At 37.5% G+C, this 18,632-nt stretch overlaps 2 long non-coding RNA genes across 2 annotated transcripts; both read right to left on the reverse strand.

Moving 5' to 3' along the window:
- Positions 1 to 138: 138 nt before the first annotated feature.
- On the reverse strand, positions 139 to 2,637 carry LOC126620867 (uncharacterized). The gene is made up of 4 exons (XR_007622704.1): positions 2,405 to 2,637; positions 2,028 to 2,321; positions 1,269 to 1,327; positions 139 to 381 (listed from the first exon to the last, which is right to left on the reverse strand). It is a non-coding gene; the product is annotated as an uncharacterized LOC126620867 (long non-coding RNA).
- A 13,549-nt stretch (positions 2,638 to 16,186) lies between these two features.
- Positions 16,187 to 18,599, reverse strand: LOC126620866 (uncharacterized). Its single transcript, XR_007622703.1, has 2 exons — positions 18,205 to 18,599; positions 16,187 to 16,720 (listed from the first exon to the last, which is right to left on the reverse strand). It is a non-coding gene; the product is annotated as an uncharacterized LOC126620866 (long non-coding RNA).
- Positions 18,600 to 18,632: the final 33 nt, after the last annotated feature.

The following is an 18,632-nucleotide window of genomic DNA, read 5'->3' on the forward strand; positions in this document are numbered from 1 at the left end:
CCATGGTATAATTGGTGTAGGTAAATTATTGGAAATTAATTTGTAGTTAGGTAATGAACATTTTGCATCATTAGAAATAAACATTTCAAATAGTAGGTAGGTAAATTAATTTGTTCTAATTATATAAAAAAAACAATATTACACTACACCTAGTTATATTTATTTTTTCCAAGTATTAAAAAAAAAATTATACTGACACACCCCGTCCCGAAGGAGGGCATGCTGGCCGTCACGTGAGAGTGACGTAACCATTTACACAGTTCGGAAGCTTTAAAAATACAATTACTAAGATGAAACACCCGAGGGTGAGTCCTACTTTTATGAATTCTGTCAGAACACCGTTGGATTCCTCGTGGCCACCAAAGCTCTGCTATCTAGAACCTGGAGGGGCGCAAAACAAAATTGAGTGGGTCAGTAAAACAAAGTTTTTCGAAAACCTTTCATTTAAAACATTTCTAACCCCTCGCTGTAAAACCTGTATACTTCCCCAGAAAAATAGTATATAAACATATATATATCATCAAAAGCTCAAATTACAATCCTTCAACGCTTTTCAGAAAGAATATGCCATGCCATGCCATGCCATATGCCAAAATATAATATGAATGCATCAATATAAATTACATGAAATAATAAATCAACCGGAGACCCTACAGTGGTCCTGTACGGCTGATTCTATAGCTCAATATCCCATCCAGCCGGAGTCACCAACTGTGACCTGTACAGCACTACACTGCACGTAAGTCGGAACTACCTATAGTAGTCTGTACGACTAAGATGGTGAAATAATACGCTCTAGTGCTTCTCATCAATCATCGGTGCGCATAATCTAAGGTCACCTACCAGTCGGAACCCCTCTAATGGTCTGTACGATTGGCATGTCGGAACCACCTCTAGTGGTCTGTACGACATCCACCTACTTGGATCTAAGGCGAGCGTGCGGTGTGGTGAATAATATAAGCACTAACACCATTATTGCAGGTTATGAGCTATCAACATAATATACATCATCAATGATTCACATGAATAACATAAAACTCACCTGATACTTACCTGTGCGTCCACAACACCAATTCACATATATATATATATATATATATATATATATATATATATATATATATATATATACATATATACATCAATATCAATTCATATAATTATAATATGCATCATGGCAATTGAAAACATACTTTCATATATATTCAATTTCTTGGGCAATTAATAGTATATAGGTAATACGAAAAAAACAAAAACTGCCCACTCACCTGGAGTTCGCCTTACAACTCCCTAGCACAATACATCAAGGCGTCATGACGATCGGCGCCTAAAACAATAATCAAATCCAACCTCAGAAATCATATCGATAGAATATATAACTTATATAAAACACGTCACTACGCAGTTCGATCCGGAAGATCTGCAACTCATATTTCAAATCCATAACTTCCAGACGTCCACAATATACCTCTAGGACAACATCCTAAAATTTCATTACCATCCAACGGTCGGATCTCCGTCAATTTCCAAAACCAAGTGACGGTTAACATTCTATTTTATGAACTTACAACTCCAATTCCGGAAGATCCGTAACTCGGATTCCCAATCCGTAAGTTCCTATAATCCTCAAATATTACGTATTACAACGTATCAAAGTTTGGTGATGATCCAACGGTCGGATCGTCAATTCATATTTTCACCTAACCACGAATCGTAACCAACTTAGGTTCAATTACTCAATTTACGTCCATCAATTATCAAAATTGAACCTAGAACCTTAAACACATGCTAAGAATGACATTGGCGGGCCATTGGCCATGCACCGCCGGGTTAATACTATATAAAAGTTATTTAAAGCATATAACCAACAATTCTCAATAACTTCTCATATGGTGCTCAATTTGGGTATATGAATATACCACAATGACCTACTCGACGTCACGGTCGTCGACAAATTTTTAAAATAATTTTTGGGCTTGTCATGTGCCCCCACAGGCCAAGAAGGGCACGGGTTCACGCGCCCCCACGCGCGTCTCCTACATTGGTTCGCCGGTTTCTGGGCAGTTTTTCAAATTGCTATAACTTTGTCATTTCTTCACCATTTTCAACGTTCTTTATATCAAAATGAAGATCTTGACGAGATGAACACATCCATACCTACCTCGACCCCTAACTCTCCGTGGTTTGGCCGGAAAACGCCTTGAAAGGCACGGGTTAAACTTGAACTTTTTGATCTCGATATTCTTACGTCCAAAAACCTCCAACGAACTACCCCAAGCCTCCTAAGGACCTCACGAAGCTTCCTACAAGCTTGAAAACTCCTAAAAATCAACCAATACAAAGTTGATAAATAGTGTCAAACTCGGTGCTTGTGATTTCGACATGAAAACGTTGAAGTTCTTACCTGAAATGGGTATGGATGAACTCGTATCGATGAGATGAAGACGATAGTGGTCTTTGTTTCCTCGATCTGTAAATATTTGAAGGTCAATGGGTGTCGTCCGTACGAGTTGCAGAGAGAGAGAAAAGCTGAGAGAGAAGAGAGAGAGGGTGCGGGGAAGGAGAGAGAGAAGAGGGTGGTTTGTGTGGGTGTGTACGTGTCCCGTATGTGATCCATCCAAATCAAACCATAACCCAACTTTCTTTAAGTCTCTAGTTCACTTAGGTACAACTTTAGTAAAATCATCCAAAAATCAACTTAATTAAGTCACACATACACACAACCCCACTTGACGACCAAGGGTAATTTCGTAACTTCACGTCCTCGGAAATGAAATTCCGGAACGGGCTGTGACATATACTACACCCAACCAAGCAACATTTATCTAACTTGTAGGTAAATTAATTTCCATGTATTGTTAGATATGTTAGGCACATTTTATTGTTGTATAAACATGGGTGTAACATGGTATTTTTAATACTCTGCAACAAACTACATTTCTTCTTAATATAGGTAAATTATTTTCCATGTATTAGTAAATATGTTAGGCACATTTTGTTGTTGGTATAAACATTTTTTTGCATCATTATAAAAAAGAGATATTATATTACACCCATGGTATAATTGTTGTAGGTAAATTAATGTGCATGTAGATAATGACATACTGTCACAGCCCGTCCCAAGAAACATTTATCGTTAATGTGAAAAAACTAGTTTACCCTTGGACATTAAAATGTGTAGTGTGCGATTTATTTTGAATTGGATTAATTAAGTTTTTCCTAAGTTTTTGAAACCGCTTAAGAACTAAGAAACTTTGGTTGTGATTGGGTTGTTGGCTAGTTTTGGATCACACATCACTCATCCATCCTCTCTTCCTCCCTGTGCTCTCTCTCTCACACTCAAACTCTCTCTCTCTCTTCGAACTCGTACGGACTCACACAATCAAACCCAAAACAACACGGATCGAAGGTTCTGAGGTCTCCAGTGTGTTCTTAGGATCCTTACGAGTCGAGTGGTACCCATCTTCAGCAAGGAAACATTCGAGAAACCCTAGTTTGAAAAGGAGCCGTGGGTGTACAATACACCAAACCAGTTCGTGGAGGTTTCAAGGTGTTCTAAGGCTCAAAAGGTAATCTCCTAGTCCTCTTGGTTGTTTTGGCATAAATTGGAACGATTTTGGATGTTAGAAAACCCCGAAAATGGACCTTCGACTTGGGTACTATTCATCAACTTTTAAACCCTTGAGTTTTTGTGAATTTTAGGACCACAGTGAGCTCAAAGAGGTCCTCACGATGCTCGGAGTGCATTGTTGGTAGGATTTGAGTCACGGGAAGCTCAAAAACGGAGTTTTGCAGTGGTCGCCGGAGTTTGAGGACTTCTCTAACGTGATTTCACGTGATTTGAGGCGTGAAAGAGGTATAACACGATTCATTTTGGTGGAAATTGCATGAAAAATAGTGAATAAATGAGCGAGATTAAAGAGTTTGAAAAATTGCCCAGTTTCCAGTGTCGGTGATGGTTGCCGGAGCTGGAGGTAAGAGGTGAAGGAATATTCCATCAAGTATGACGGAATATTCTCTTGCCGTTAGTTAGATTTAACGGTAACAGTTAGAACTTAACGGAATATTCCTGACGGCGTTAACTGACACCGTCAGTATGCCTAGCACATGGCAGCGTGTGGGTGGCGCGTCTGGCCGTGCCATTGTTGGCGCGTGAGGCTTCCAAAATTTTTTCTAAAAATATTGGGATGATCTTGAGGTTGTGTAGGTCACTGTGGTGTATTCATATACCCATTTTGAGCAATGTATGAGAAGTTATTAGTTAGTTTTGCCTATGTGCTTTAAAATAACGTTTTTGTAGTTAATTCGCATATAGGTGAGACTTATCCCGAGGACAAGCGAATCCACGGGCGACTCGGGGGTTACGACCCGTTGACATACCAGTGAGTGGGATTTTGTTTTCAGTATATATTGGATCCAACTTAAGTGCATAGTCTTGTCGTACAGACCTTAATTATGGTTTCGACTCGTAGGTGACTAGCGATTTATGGCCCGGCTATTATGAGAGAGTAAAATTGAGCATAACTATATTACACCCAATCTTGTAGTACAGACCTGTTTTGTGGTTTCTACTTATGTGCAGTATATTGCCGTATAGGTCATTGCAGTGACTCCGGCTAGATTGACTTAGAACTATGAATTCAGCCGTACAGAGTACCACATGGGTTTCAGCTAACATATCATATTTCTATGAATTTATTATTACCTGAATTGCTTACTTTGTTATATATTGGCATGGCATATATTTGAATATGATTATGTGAAGCATGAATTGAATTGATATGATTTCATATATATATATATATATATATATATATATATGTGTGTGTGTGTGTGTATATATATATATATATTATGTATGTGCTTATATTCTGATTCTGGGAAAAATTATACATGTTTTACAGCGAGGGGTTAGATATGTTGATAAAGAAAATGATTTTGTAAAACATTTGTTTTTGCCTACTCACGTTTTCTGTTTTGCCCCCCTCCAGGTTTTAAGTAAACTTGTTGTTGATGGCTTGAGGACGTCGGCGATTCTGACCTATCTAAATAATAGTAGGACATTCCTAGTACTGTATAATTAGTACTTGTCCTACTAGACTACACCTAGACTTAATATGCTCTGCTTATGAGTGTTTACTGTTGTAACTAACTCCTATCACTTCCTGTTTAGTAATGCACTCTAGTAATTTGGTTTTTAATTATTCGTATAATTCTTATCTTTATTGCTTCCGCACTGTGCACATGGCTACATCACTTTCACGTAACGGCCAGCATGACTTGATCTCGGTCGGGGTGTGTCGGTTTTGTATCAGAGCCTAGGCTTATCAGTCCTGTATAATTCTTGAATATTCTAATCCTTGTGATGTCTTATGTCAGAACTATGCCGCCTCGGAGATAGCCCCGTCAATCAGCTGAATCTAGTTTTCCTGATATTGCTCAATTAGGGGAAGCTATAGTTTCTGCCATTCAGACAGCATTCTATACTCCCAGATGACACCTCTTGAGACAGTTCATAATCTGAAGTTGACTCACTTCATTGGAAATAAAGATCATGAGGGGGCAGAAAAATGGCTGAATCATGTGGAAAAAACCTTTCAGGTGATGCAGAGTCAGGGGAATCTTTCTTCTGATAAGTGGATTGAGACTACTACCTAGTTTTTGGGAGAACAGCCTGCATCCTAGTGGAGACAGAGTCTTACCAGTTGACCCCAGCATAGATTGTGGACTGGGGAGTGTTTAAGGAGCTATTTCGGAAAAAGTTCATTCCTCCTGCATATATCGATAGTAAGAAACAGGAGTTTACTCATCTGAGGCAAGGAAATATGTCTGTTAATGAGTATTACAGGATGTTTACTAATCTGTCGAGATATGATCCCGAGGTTGCTGCTAATCCGATAGAAATGCTTCGCCGTTTTAGTTTGGGTACCAAGAAGAAATGACGTTCCATAGCGACATCGACTCACTGTGCCTCTTACCAGGAGTTTTATGAGATTCTTCTGAGGATTGAGGCCTCAGAGAACATGCCTAGTGAAAGTGAGGATGAGGAAGGAAAAAATGGGGGCCAGAGACGAGATGACAAAGGAAAATGGCAAGCATTTCAAGGACCTCGCAAGACCCAGAACTTTAAGAGGAGTGGTGGCAGTTCCAGCTCTTCTAGCGGATGATTGAGTACTAATATGCAGAGGAGAGGTGGTAGATTTACTGGAGGCTCTAGGTTCCAGAGGCAAAGAGATTTTGATGGTTCAGGTGGATCTGGTGCTCCCTTATGCCACAAGTATAATAATCGGCATTTTGGGGAGTGTAGGAGAGACAGCAATGGATGTTTTACTTGTGCACAGATGGGTCATAGGGCTGCCCAATGTCCTCAGAGTCAGCAGAGACCCCAGCAGTCTTCTTTCCCACCACCTGCACCGACCTAGCAAGCTTCAGGATCTGGTGGCTATACTCAGACTGGACGAGGAGGTGCCTACCACTATCAGGGTGACGCCGCTCCCTACACCTCAAGACAGCATCAATATTCTCAAGACCCTTAGTATCAGGGAGGATTTATGTCTTATCAGCCACATTCAGCTGGTGGATCTCAGTAGTACCAAGGGGGACATCCCCAACAAGGAGAGATTGCTGCTAGTAGTGCAAGATCTTCGAGGCAGTCAGGTCAGCAAAGGCAGGGATGTGGTATTCATGCCAACAGAGGTCGCAGTGGACGACAGCAGAATCAAGGGCGTATCTATAACATGTCACTGCAAGATGCCCAGAATAATCCAGATTTAATTATGGGTACGTTATCTATTCTTGGTCATTTTGCTAGAGTATCGATTGATTGTGGTGCTACATATTTTGTTATTTCTCATACATTTGCTCAAGTGACACAACCTCATCCTACACCTCTAGGATATAATTTAGAATTTTCTATGCCTAGAGGGGATAGATGTTTTGTGGATCGGGTATATCCAGGATGTCCAGTGATAGTAGAGGATATTATTATGCCGACTAATCTTATGCCGTTGGATATTATGGATTTTGATGTGATTTTGGGCACTAATTGGTTGCACTATAATCGTGCCAAGATAGATTGTTATGGGAAGACAGTCACATTTCGTTGTCCTGGATTACCTGAAGTTACATTTGTAAGAGAACCTAGTGGGATGAGGCATGGTATTATTTTAGCCATGAAAGCAAAGAGACTGTTGTTGAAAGGTTGTCAAAGATATTTGGCTCATGTGGTAAAGAGACTATTGTTGAAAGGTTGTCAGGGATATTTGGCTCATGTGGTGTTGAATGATGATGCTCCTAGTAGTGTGGAGGATGTTCATGTGGTTAGATATTTTCCGGATGTATTCCCTGAGGATTTGCCTGGATTGCCGCCAGATAGAGAGGTGGAGTTTGTTATTGATCTGCTTCCAGGTACAAATCCCATATCCTTAACTCCTTATAGAATGGCTCATGCTGAATTAAGGGAATTGAAAGTTCAATTACAAGAGTTAGTGGATAAAGGTTTTATTCAGTCGAGCACTTCACCTTGGGGAGTTCCAATTTTATTTGTGAGGAAGAAAGATGGAACTTTGAGGTTGTGCATTGATTATAGGCAACTGAATCGAGTAACCATTAAGAACCGTTATCCATTGCCTCATATAGACGACTTATTTGATCAACTCAGAGGTGCCTGCATATTTTCTAAGATTGACTTGAGGTCGGGATACTATCAATTGAAGATTAAAAATGAAGATGTCCCTAAAACCGCATTCAGGACTAGATATGGTCATTATGAGTTTCGTGTGATGTCATTTGGGTTAACTAATACACCAGCAGCTTTTATGGATTTGATGAATTGAGTATTCCAGCCATATTTGGACAGGTTTATTGTTGTCGTCATTGACGATATTCTGGTATACTCTAAGGCTAAGGCTGAGCATGCTAGACATCTAAAGTTGGTGTTGAGCAGTTTGAGGGAACACTAACTATATACTAAGTTTAGCAAATGTGAATTATGTTTGAATTAAGTGGCATTTTTGGGACATGTCATTTCTGCTCAAGGCATTCAAGTGGATTCTTATAAAGTGGCAGCTATGGAGAATTGGGAGCAACCTCGAACCGTCACCGAGGTACGGAGTTTTCTTGGTTTAGCAGGCTATTATAGATGGTTCGTTAAGGATTTTTAGTGATTGCTTTGCCATTGACGAGGTTGACGCAAAAGGATGCTAAGTTTGAGTGGGATAATAAATATGAGCAAAGTTTCCAGCAGTTAAAGTACTATCTTACTCATGCTCCTATTATAGCGCTTCCAAATGATAGCGGTAATTATGAGGTTTATAGTGATGCTTCTCTGAATGGTTTGGGTTGTGTATTAATGCAACATGGTAGGGTGATTGCTTATGCTTCGAGACAGTTGAAACCTCATGAGAAGAATTACCCTACACATGATTTGGAATTAGCAGCTATCATCTTTGCCTTGAAGATTTGGAGACATTATCTTTATGGTGAGAAATGTAAGATCTTTACATATCATAAGAGTCTTCAGTATTTGTTTACTCAGAGAGATCTTAATCTTCAACAGCGGAGGTGGATTGAGTTACTTAGTGACTATGATTATACGATTGAGTATCATCTTGGTCGTGCAAATGTAGTGGCAGATGCACTTAGTAGGAAGACTCCAGCCAGACTCAGTGCCATCTATGATTATCATGTTCCTCTTCTAGAAGATTTGAGGTCCATTGGAGTGGAGTTAGGAGTGGAAGATCGAGAAGAAGCTTTGCTTGCTAATTTTCAAGTTAGGCCAATTTTAATTGATCGTGTGCTCAAGGCTTAGATGAATGATGAGGAGACACAAGAAATACTCCAAGCAAGGAACCAAGGCAAAAAGAAAGATTTTGGAATTCGAGAAACTGATGGCATGCTTATGCAGGAAAGCAGAATGTATGTGCCGAATAATGCAAAGTTAAAGAAAGAAATTTTGGATGAAGCGCATATTTTGTCATATGCGATGCATCTAGAAGGCACTAAAATGTATCATACCATTAGACCATTTTATTATTGGCCGAGTATGAAAAGAGAAATTGCCGAATATGTGAGTAGGTGTGCCATTTGCCAACAGGTTAAAGCTGAAAGGAAGAAGCCTTTTGGGTTGATGCAGCCACTTCCCGTTCCACAATGGAAATGGGAAAATATTACTATGGATTTTGTGTACAAGCTTCCTCGCACACAGAATGGTTATGACGACATTTGGGTGGTAGTTGATCGGCTTACGAAGTCAACGCATTTTATTCCAATGAGAGAGAAGTATTCGTTAAGCTAATTAGCTAAGTTATTTATATCGTAGATTGTGAAGTATCATGGTGTGCCAGTTAATATTATCTCAAATCGGGATCCTAGATTTACTTCCAAGTTCTGGATAGCATTCTAGGAAGCTCTTGGTACGAGATTGCTTTATAGCACGGCATATCACCCTCAGACAGATGGACAATCTGAGAAAACTATTCAGACATTAGAGGATATGTTAAGATCTTCAGTGCTGCAGTTTGGAGATAGTTGGCATGATTGTTTGGATTTGATGGAGTTCGCCTACAACAACAGTTACCATTCGAGTATTGGGATGGCACCATTTGAGGCACTATATGGGAAATCTTGTCGTACGCTTGGTCAGAGGATGGCAAAAGAGTTTTAGTGGGCCCTGAGATTATGGATGTGACTACTCAAAATGTTCAGGTAATTAAGTCTAACCTAAAAATGGCCCAAGATCGACAAAAGAGCTTAGCAGACAAGCATGCCACTGATCGAAAGTATAATGAAGATGATTAGGTATTTCTAAAGCTATCACCTTGGAAAAGTGTTGTACGATTTGGAAAGAAAGGAAAGTTGAGTCCTAGGTACATTGGACCATACATGATCACCGAGCGAGTCGGTGAGGTTGCTTACAGGCTTGAGTTGCCTCCAGAGTTGTCCAAGGTGCACAATGTATTTCATGTTTCGATGTTTCGACATTATGTTTCGGATCCTTCACATGTGATTCCTCCTCAAACTTTGGAAATTAATCCGGATTTGACTTATGATGAGGAACCAGTGACTCTGTTGGATTGGAAGAATAAGGAATTGAGGAACAAGACCATGTGCTTAGTGAAAGTATTATGGAGAAATCATTCAGTAGAAGAAGCTACTTGGGAGACAAAGGATCGGATGAGAGAGATATATCCACGCTTGTTTTATGATTATTAGTGGATGTAATTGTTATGCATAATTTCGAGGACGAAATTTTATAAGGTGGGAAAATTGTCACAACCTGTCCCGAGAAACATTTATCGTTAATGTGAAAATACTAGTTTACCCTTGGACGTTAAAATGTGTAGTGTGTGCTTTATTTTGAATTGGATTAATTAAGTTTTTCCTAAGTTTTTAGAACCACTTAGGAACTTAGAAACTTTGGTTGTGATTGGGTTGTTGGCTAGTTTTGGATCACACAGCACTCCTCCATTTTCTCTCTTCCTCCCTGTGCTCTATCTCTCTCACAATCTAACTCTCTCTCTCTTTTCGAACTCGTACGGACTCACACAATCAAACCCAAAACAACACGGATCGAAGGTTCTGAGGTTTCCAGTGTGTTCCTAGGATCCTTACGAGTCGAGTGGTACCCATCTTTAGCAAGGAAACCTTCGAGAAACCCTAATTTGAAAGGGAGCCGTGGGTGTACAATACACCAAACCAATTCGTGGAGGTTTCAAAGTGTTCTAAGGCTCAAAAGGTAATCTCTTAGTCCTTTTGGTTGTTTTGGTATAAATTGGAACGATTTTGAACGTTAGAAAACCCCGAAAAATGGACCTTCGACTTGGGTACTATTCATCAACTTTTAAACCCTTGAGTTTTTGTGAATTTTAGGACCACAGTGAGCTCAAGGAGGTCCCCACAATGCTCAGAGTGCATCGTTGGTAGGATTTAAGTCACGGGAATCTCGAAAACGAAGTTTTACAAAGGTCGCAGGAGTTCGAGGACTTCTCCGACGTGATTTCACGTGATTTGAGGCATGAAAGAGGTATAACACGATTCTTTACCTCATAAACTTCATTTTGGTGGAAATTGCATGAAAAATAGTGAAGAAATGAGCGAGATTAAAGAGTTTGAAAAATTGCCCAGTTTTTTATGCCGACGACGGTGGCCGAAGCTGGAGGTAGGAAGTGAAGGAATATTCCATCAAGTATGACAGAATATTTTCACGCCGTTAGTTAGATTTAACGGTAACAGTTAGAAGTTAACGGAATATTCCTGACGGCGTTAACTGACGCCGTCAGTATGCCTGGCACATGGCCTTGTGTGGGGGGCGCGTCTAGCCATGCCATTGTCGGTGTGTGAGGCTTTCAATTTTTTTTCTAAAAATATGGGGATGATCTTGAGGTTGTGTAGGTCACTGTAGTGTATTCATATACCCATTTTGAGCAATGTATGAGAAGTTATTAGTTAGTTTTGCCTATGTGCTTTAAAATAACGTTTTTATAGTTAATTCGCATATATGTGAGACTTATCCTGAGGACGAGCGTATCCACGGGCGACTCGGGGGTTACGATCCGTTGACATACCAATGAGTGGGCTTTTGTTTTCAGTATATATTTATATACTTGATATATTTCCCAGAAATGCATTTTTTTAGGAAAGTATGCTTTGAAATTATATGTCAAATGCTTTTATATTCTGAATACGCATTTCATGGTATATAAATGTGGTGATGTGGAGGCATAGGTGAGTTCAGGTAAGTTATGTTTGGCTATGTGAATCATCGATGATGTGGTATGTGATGGATTGATGTTGAGCTCATAAAACTACACCTAGGGTGATTGTGATTTAGCCAGAGATATGAAGTACATACCTGTTCATTTATGTCACCTCCCGCACTATATGCTCATATTGGATCCAACTTAAGTGCACAGTCTTGTCGTACAGACCTTAATTATGGTTTCGACTGTTAGGTGACTTACGATTTATGGCCTGGCTATTATGAGAGATTAAAATTGAGCATAACTATATTACATCCAATCTTGTAGTACATACATTTTTAGTGGTTCCGACTTATATGTAGTATATCGCCGTATAGGTCATTGTAGTGACTCCGGCTAGATTGACTTAGAGTTATGAATTCAGCCGTACAGACACCACAGGGTTTCCGACTAACATATCATATTTCTATGAATTTATTCTTACCTGAATTGCTTACTCTGTTATATATTGGCATGACATATATTTGAATATGATTATGTGAAGCATGAATTGAATTGATATGATTTCATATATATATATATATATATATATATATATATTATGTATATGCTCATATTCTGATTCTGGGAAAAATTAAACATGTTTTACAGCGAAGAGTTAGATATGTTGATAAAGAAAATGATTTTGTAAAACATTTGTTTTTACCCACTCACGTTTTCTGTTTTGTTCCCCTCCAGGTTTTAAGTAAGCTTATTGTTGGTGGCTTGAGGACGTCGGCGGTTCTGACCTATCTAAATAATAGTAGGACTTTCCTGGTATTGTATAATTAGTACTTGTCCTATTGGACTGCATCTAGACTTAATATGCTCTGCTTAGGAGTGTTTACTGTTGTAACTAACTCTTATCACTTCTTGTTTAGTAGTGCACTCTAGCTATTCAGTTTTTAATTATTCGTATAATTCTTATCTTTATTGCTTCCGCACTGTACACATGGCTGCGTCACTCTCACGTGACGGCCAATATGCCTTGATATCGGTCGGGGTGTGTCAAGTACAAATTTCTAATATATTAAAAAAAGGATAAATTCAAAAGTATTCAAGAGTAGGGTGAAAAAAACTGAATCAAATAGTTTTATGAAAATTCAAATCCTTTCTAAAAAATTAATATGCAATAAATTTTTAACATTAATGTCTTTTTTTTTTCTTGTTGCAAAATCATTTACTCTCTCCTTACAATTAATTGTCTACATCAAATATGTAATAGGGGTATTTTAGGCATGTAAAAAATGTAAAATGTGTGAAGTAATATGAAATTAATGAATTTGCTTATGTGGATCCTAGTAATTAGGTTTCCTATGAGTAAAAAAGTTATGTAGGGTTTGATATGAAGAAAATTGAGTTGGAAGGGCTAAAATTATATTTTTAGTAAATAAAATGATAACTAGGATTTAGTGGCCTCGATGGGCTTAACATTAGTAGTGGGTCAAATAAGTAATAGTCACATCTAATGGCCCAATTGATCCTCACATGCATTTTCCTCATTTGGATTCTATTGTTCTTCTGCATTTGCCCAACTTAGAGTTGCATTTTACAAATTTTATGATTATTTGTTTCAAAAATCATTTGTCAATTTGTTGAAAAAGTTGAAGGTTATGAACTATGAGCTCTCATTTGGCTTTAATACTCGGTGAGTAAGTTATGCTAGTCTCAAAATTTTGTGACTTTTTTTTTTGGAACAAACGATAGTATCTACACTAAAGCGGTGGGCAAGTGGGCTAAGCCTTTACATTGGACCAGCCGTAATAATGTGGGTTAGCCATAAAACTTTGTGACTATTAAATCGTCTATAAGCACCAACGGTGGGCTCGACCAAAAGTCATTCTAAAAATATACTTTATGGACACTTAACATTTAGTTTAATATAAGGACAAAAATTATTGTTTAAAGTAGTCTCATGGAATGTTATACGCTAAAACTAAAACAATAAGTCCAAGGAATATGTAATAGTGATTATGCAATCTAAGGAAATTACATTCATGAGACCTTTTGTTTTCATAAACGTATCATTTTCGTTCATGACCATAAAATTGCTAATTGAGCATTGACAATCCAGTAAGATCAAGTACATACTATATCTTCTCTCTTTAGAGAGTGACTAGTCTCGAGTTATTAGTGTGAAAAACAACAACGCATGTATGTAGTTTCTCAATAAAGAGTGAGTTCACTAAATCGGACAAAACAGTTCCCATACTCATGCTATATGAGAACTTACTAGTTGGGATAAAGCAAAGTAGTCATTTGATCTGAGATGCTACATTTGCCTTATGGATACATCTTTGATCATATCATGCTTCATAACCTAAGGTTCATTCCGCACATTGTTAGGATCACTGATTTATTCATAGAGGCGTGTGAGTGTACAATAAAAGATCTCTGACCTTCAACTATCGATGAAGAATACTCTATGATATGTTTCAAGAGTCTATAGTTAGAGTGCATGAATATGATTTAAGAAGTATGTTCTAGATCGCTTTCATGGGAATCACATAGATAGTAGATATGAATAAACTATCAACCAAACAATGTGATCAAGAGTATTAATTTGAAAAATTACTGTATTACATTGTAATTTCAATTAAATAGGTTATCCACCTCTTCTGCTGAGCTTGGATAGTCGTGACATACTATTAAGTGTCACTCATGGCTTGTGGAAGCCCTAAGGATTAGCACTCGCTAATCTTCATTAAAGGAAGAATTAAAAAATAGTTTCAGTTCATAATCAATTAGTAAGAGCTCTAATCACACATTGCCTCATTATTAAGAACCTAATGAATTGTACAGAAATAAAAGTTAAATAATTAAATGAAAAGGTTCTTATTGGCCCTTAAGTTAGTTTCGGGCTTCATAGCCTAGTGGGCCCTTGATCCATCAAGCATAACAAGTTAAATGGTTTCACTTAAAACTACAAGCCCAAAAGTCCAACGAACACTAGTGTGAGACCGGCTCTATAGTGAGAGAATGCCACGCTTTGTAATACCCTGTATTTAACAAAAAAATATAAGTGTGTCTTTGTGTATATATATGTGGGTGAGCAATTATCTTAATTCAAATGTAATGATTTTCTTTGGGTTTCTGTATGTTTATACCATAACTCGTATTTTTTATATGTAAACTAGTCTCAGCGTAAAATCCTTTTTGCTACAAAATTATTTCAAAACAAGTTAATATTAATTTCACATTCATACTTAATCAGAGATGTTTTCATTTGAATTGAAGAACTAAGATTAAAACGAGATAATATGACAGTCATGACTAGAGTTTGGCTTGATTTTCTCACAAAGATAAGATGGCATTTAGACAACCATAGAGAATAAAGATAAGGGGTTAGTTACTACTCTAGATAGGTTGAGGTGGGTTTATTTAATTTTTAGAGTATGGATGAGGCCTTTGGGTACCAAGAGGATCCTCCAATCACATTCATTCATTCATCGTACATCGTGCGGTCATAAATTATTGTAAATTTTTTTTTATTTAAAATTGAATATAAACAGTACCTGACAAAAACTATCCGCACGATGTACGATGAATGAATGTGATTAGAGGATCCCCAGGATCCTCTCTCCTTTTGGTATTTGCCCACATGCATTGTAATGATTATAATCTTGTTCGGTTACCATTACTTCCAATGCTTGATGTCCAAGTGTAGCAAAAGATATGAAAAGTGGCATTGAATGCTTAATTGGAGATTTCATTTTTTTCTCCAAGTGAACCATGGGACGAATAGGAGACCAAGAAAACAACAGTAACACCACCCCAACAAAAAGAAGAAGAGCCATTCTCCCACCATAACTATGGTATATGTTCACCATACACCTAATAATTTGTCACCTTTTTTACCTAATTCTAGTTAACTTTCACATTAAATGTTACTTTTTCAATTTTGAAAAAAAATTAACGAAGGTTAAGTCAAAGGACATGTGACATGACAATGATTATACACCATAAATTATGGTGAGCATACACTATAGATTATGATGGTGAGCAAAAATGCTTTCATTTGTAAATCCTCCATACATAGTGAAATAGAAAGACAAACACCATCTCAGTGGCTGTAAACACTACAAGAAAACATGGATTAGGTGATGAAATTTTTTGTGGCGCGCAAAAATTTATCACATTTGGGTAAAATAAGTGACGCTTTTTTTAGAAACTGTCACATAATAATTTTCACTGGACACTAAAATACTTTGCGTCACATAAACTTCTGAATTTGCCACAAACTATTGGGCAGAAAATTTTACCGCCGAATGAAATGTTAATATGTGACCAAACTTTAAAATTCATTACATAACAAAAAAGAAGGCCAGGTTTATGCCATTGGTCACATATAGTATTAAAATAAAAAATAAAAATATACTGAAGAAATTGTATTATTGATATATATATATACTAGAAATTGAGCCCGCGCGATGCCGCGGGTTTTAAAATTATGTTAAATGTGTGAAATATATTAAAACATATTCTCAACCATATCAAAATTCATATACATCCTAATGTTCAACAAAGAACCAAAACAGTTTACAAACATGGTACTTGGCCCTCAATATGCAGAGAGCCCATTCCCCATCTTCATTTTGCAAAAACAATTCATCAGTCAATTTATTCATTTTTCTATACCGAAATTAAAGCTTTCTTAAAAAGCATTAATTTCATGAAAAGCATTCTTACCTGATGATTATAGAGATATCTGCACATCATAACAGCATTTAGACCTCCAGTAATTGAAAGTGCAATGATCTATTGCAATTGGTAAGTAATACTTAGTCACTCAACAATTACGAAATGGACCAAATAATAAAGAAAAAACCAATCTTGGTTAATTCATTTAACTAAGAAGAAAGGCTGTGGAGTTCCGAAATGAATATCCAGCCATCTTTTGAAATGTCAAAACTTACCTGGAAATGCCGGATTAGATGGGTCTCAACCAAGTACGAAGCGAATCCAAAATGGGCACAAATTTTCTGAAATAAAAAACAAAAGCACATGAGATACTAAAAAAAGCCATAAAAAAAAAAAAGGGAAATCAAAACCTTGTGTGGCAACAAACATGCAGAACTTACCTTGAAAACCCAGATCAAAGCAACCAAAAACCCAAAAAAATTATCGAAATCAAACCAAAAAACCAAATAAATTAACAACCCTGACTACTAATCGAAGAACAACATATGCAAGCCATAATCAACCATTACACATATTTTGACAACAATGTAGGAAATCAGTGTATCACAAAGTGAAAGCAATCTCACATTTGCCACACTTCTTATTAGTAGAGCTAAACTACAAAAGCAGTCAACAATTTATGCCATGAACAACTGAGGATCAAATACATCTACTCTACAATATAAACAAAAATTTGGAGGGACAGTTTGTATGCTTTCCTATTTCTCTCTGCGGTAATTTTTCATGTGTGGCTTTGTGCATTCACACATGCACATTTGCCCACATTTCTTTGCTGTTTTTTTTGTTACTATTTGTCTTTCCTGAATTTATTAAGCAAAACGTTAAATTATTCATGTGTGAATAGGTGGGTCTAGAGTCTGAAATGGTGGGGGAAGCATCTAGATAAAACGTGGGGCTAAAACGGTGTGGGAACGAAGAGTGAGCCTGATTCCAACAGATACAAAGTAGTGGCAACAACCTCTATTAATAACCCCTATTAAGTCAATGAGTAGCCAACCTCTATTTGTGCAGTTATATTTGGAACATCCTAGTTTATCTGAACCAAATCCTTGAAAGGGGAACACAGTTGTTCATATGCAAGCATGTCCGCTTAGCTGGTATTGGCTTTACCTAATTTACTTTTTAAGTCCAATGTGATAGAAAATCCATGTTTGTCTTGATTTTACATGAAAAATACGATGCATGTCCCCTGAACATACTGCTCAAGAAGCAAATTTTGCTTGCTTGCAGCATTTAGTATATAAACCACAATAAGCAATTTACTGATCATAAAAGATAACTACGGAATGAAAAAATATAAAAATTTCAATCTCAAATTGTCTGCTGATCTTAAAAACAAAATCCATGCAACTGAACCTAACTAATACACAACTCGGCTGAGCCCAAGATTTCAATTTACTGGACATAAAAGCAAAAGGTCACATAATTTTATTAAGATTTATTTTCCTACGTTTTCTAGGCCCATATTACCAGTGAACGCCTATTTTTCAACTAAATAGGGAATTTTCCCACGAAACTGAAAGCTAGGAACTTAGAACAATGAAATCAAACTTCAATTAAACCAATTTACAACCAGATGAGATGGAAAATTAGCTAATTAATTAATTAATGATTTAATCAAGAACAAACCAAGATATCTACAACCCAAATTAAACACAAAATCAAGGTCCTTTCAGAAACATAAGCTTAAGAAGACGAAATCTGAAACCTTTCAAAAGCGCAGAAATAGAGAGAAAAATATTGGGGGAAAAGTTGGGAAATTTACCAAAGGGGTTTAGGTGGAGGCATCTAGAGGAGACGATCGGCAAGGCAGATTGAAGCTCGAAAAGGCTGAGCTTGGACTCTGCGGCAGTGGCGAGATCTAGGGTTTTTCCACAGAGAGAGGGAAACCTAGATTGGGAAAATAGGGAGAGAAATAGACCTTGATTCAAAGAAAAATGGTGAAGCCCTAAATCGAGCTGCTTGGTGCAGAGAAGAGTGAGGCAAGGAGGGAGACGGGGAGAGCAAGAGTCAAGCAGAGAAAAAGTGGGTCTACAGTCTGAAATGGTGGGGAAGCATCTAGAGAAGACGTGATCTAAAACGGTGTGGGAACGAAATGCGAACCTGAAATAACAAAAAAGAAGCAGAGGTGAAAATGGAATGACACTGTCAATGAATAGTTTTTTTTTATGTTGGGTTTTAGTATATGTATAA

The sequence above is a fragment of the Malus sylvestris genome, chromosome 5 (assembly GCF_916048215.2).
Source record: "Malus sylvestris chromosome 5, drMalSylv7.2, whole genome shotgun sequence".
Classification (NCBI taxonomy): domain Eukaryota; kingdom Viridiplantae; phylum Streptophyta; class Magnoliopsida; order Rosales; family Rosaceae; genus Malus; species Malus sylvestris.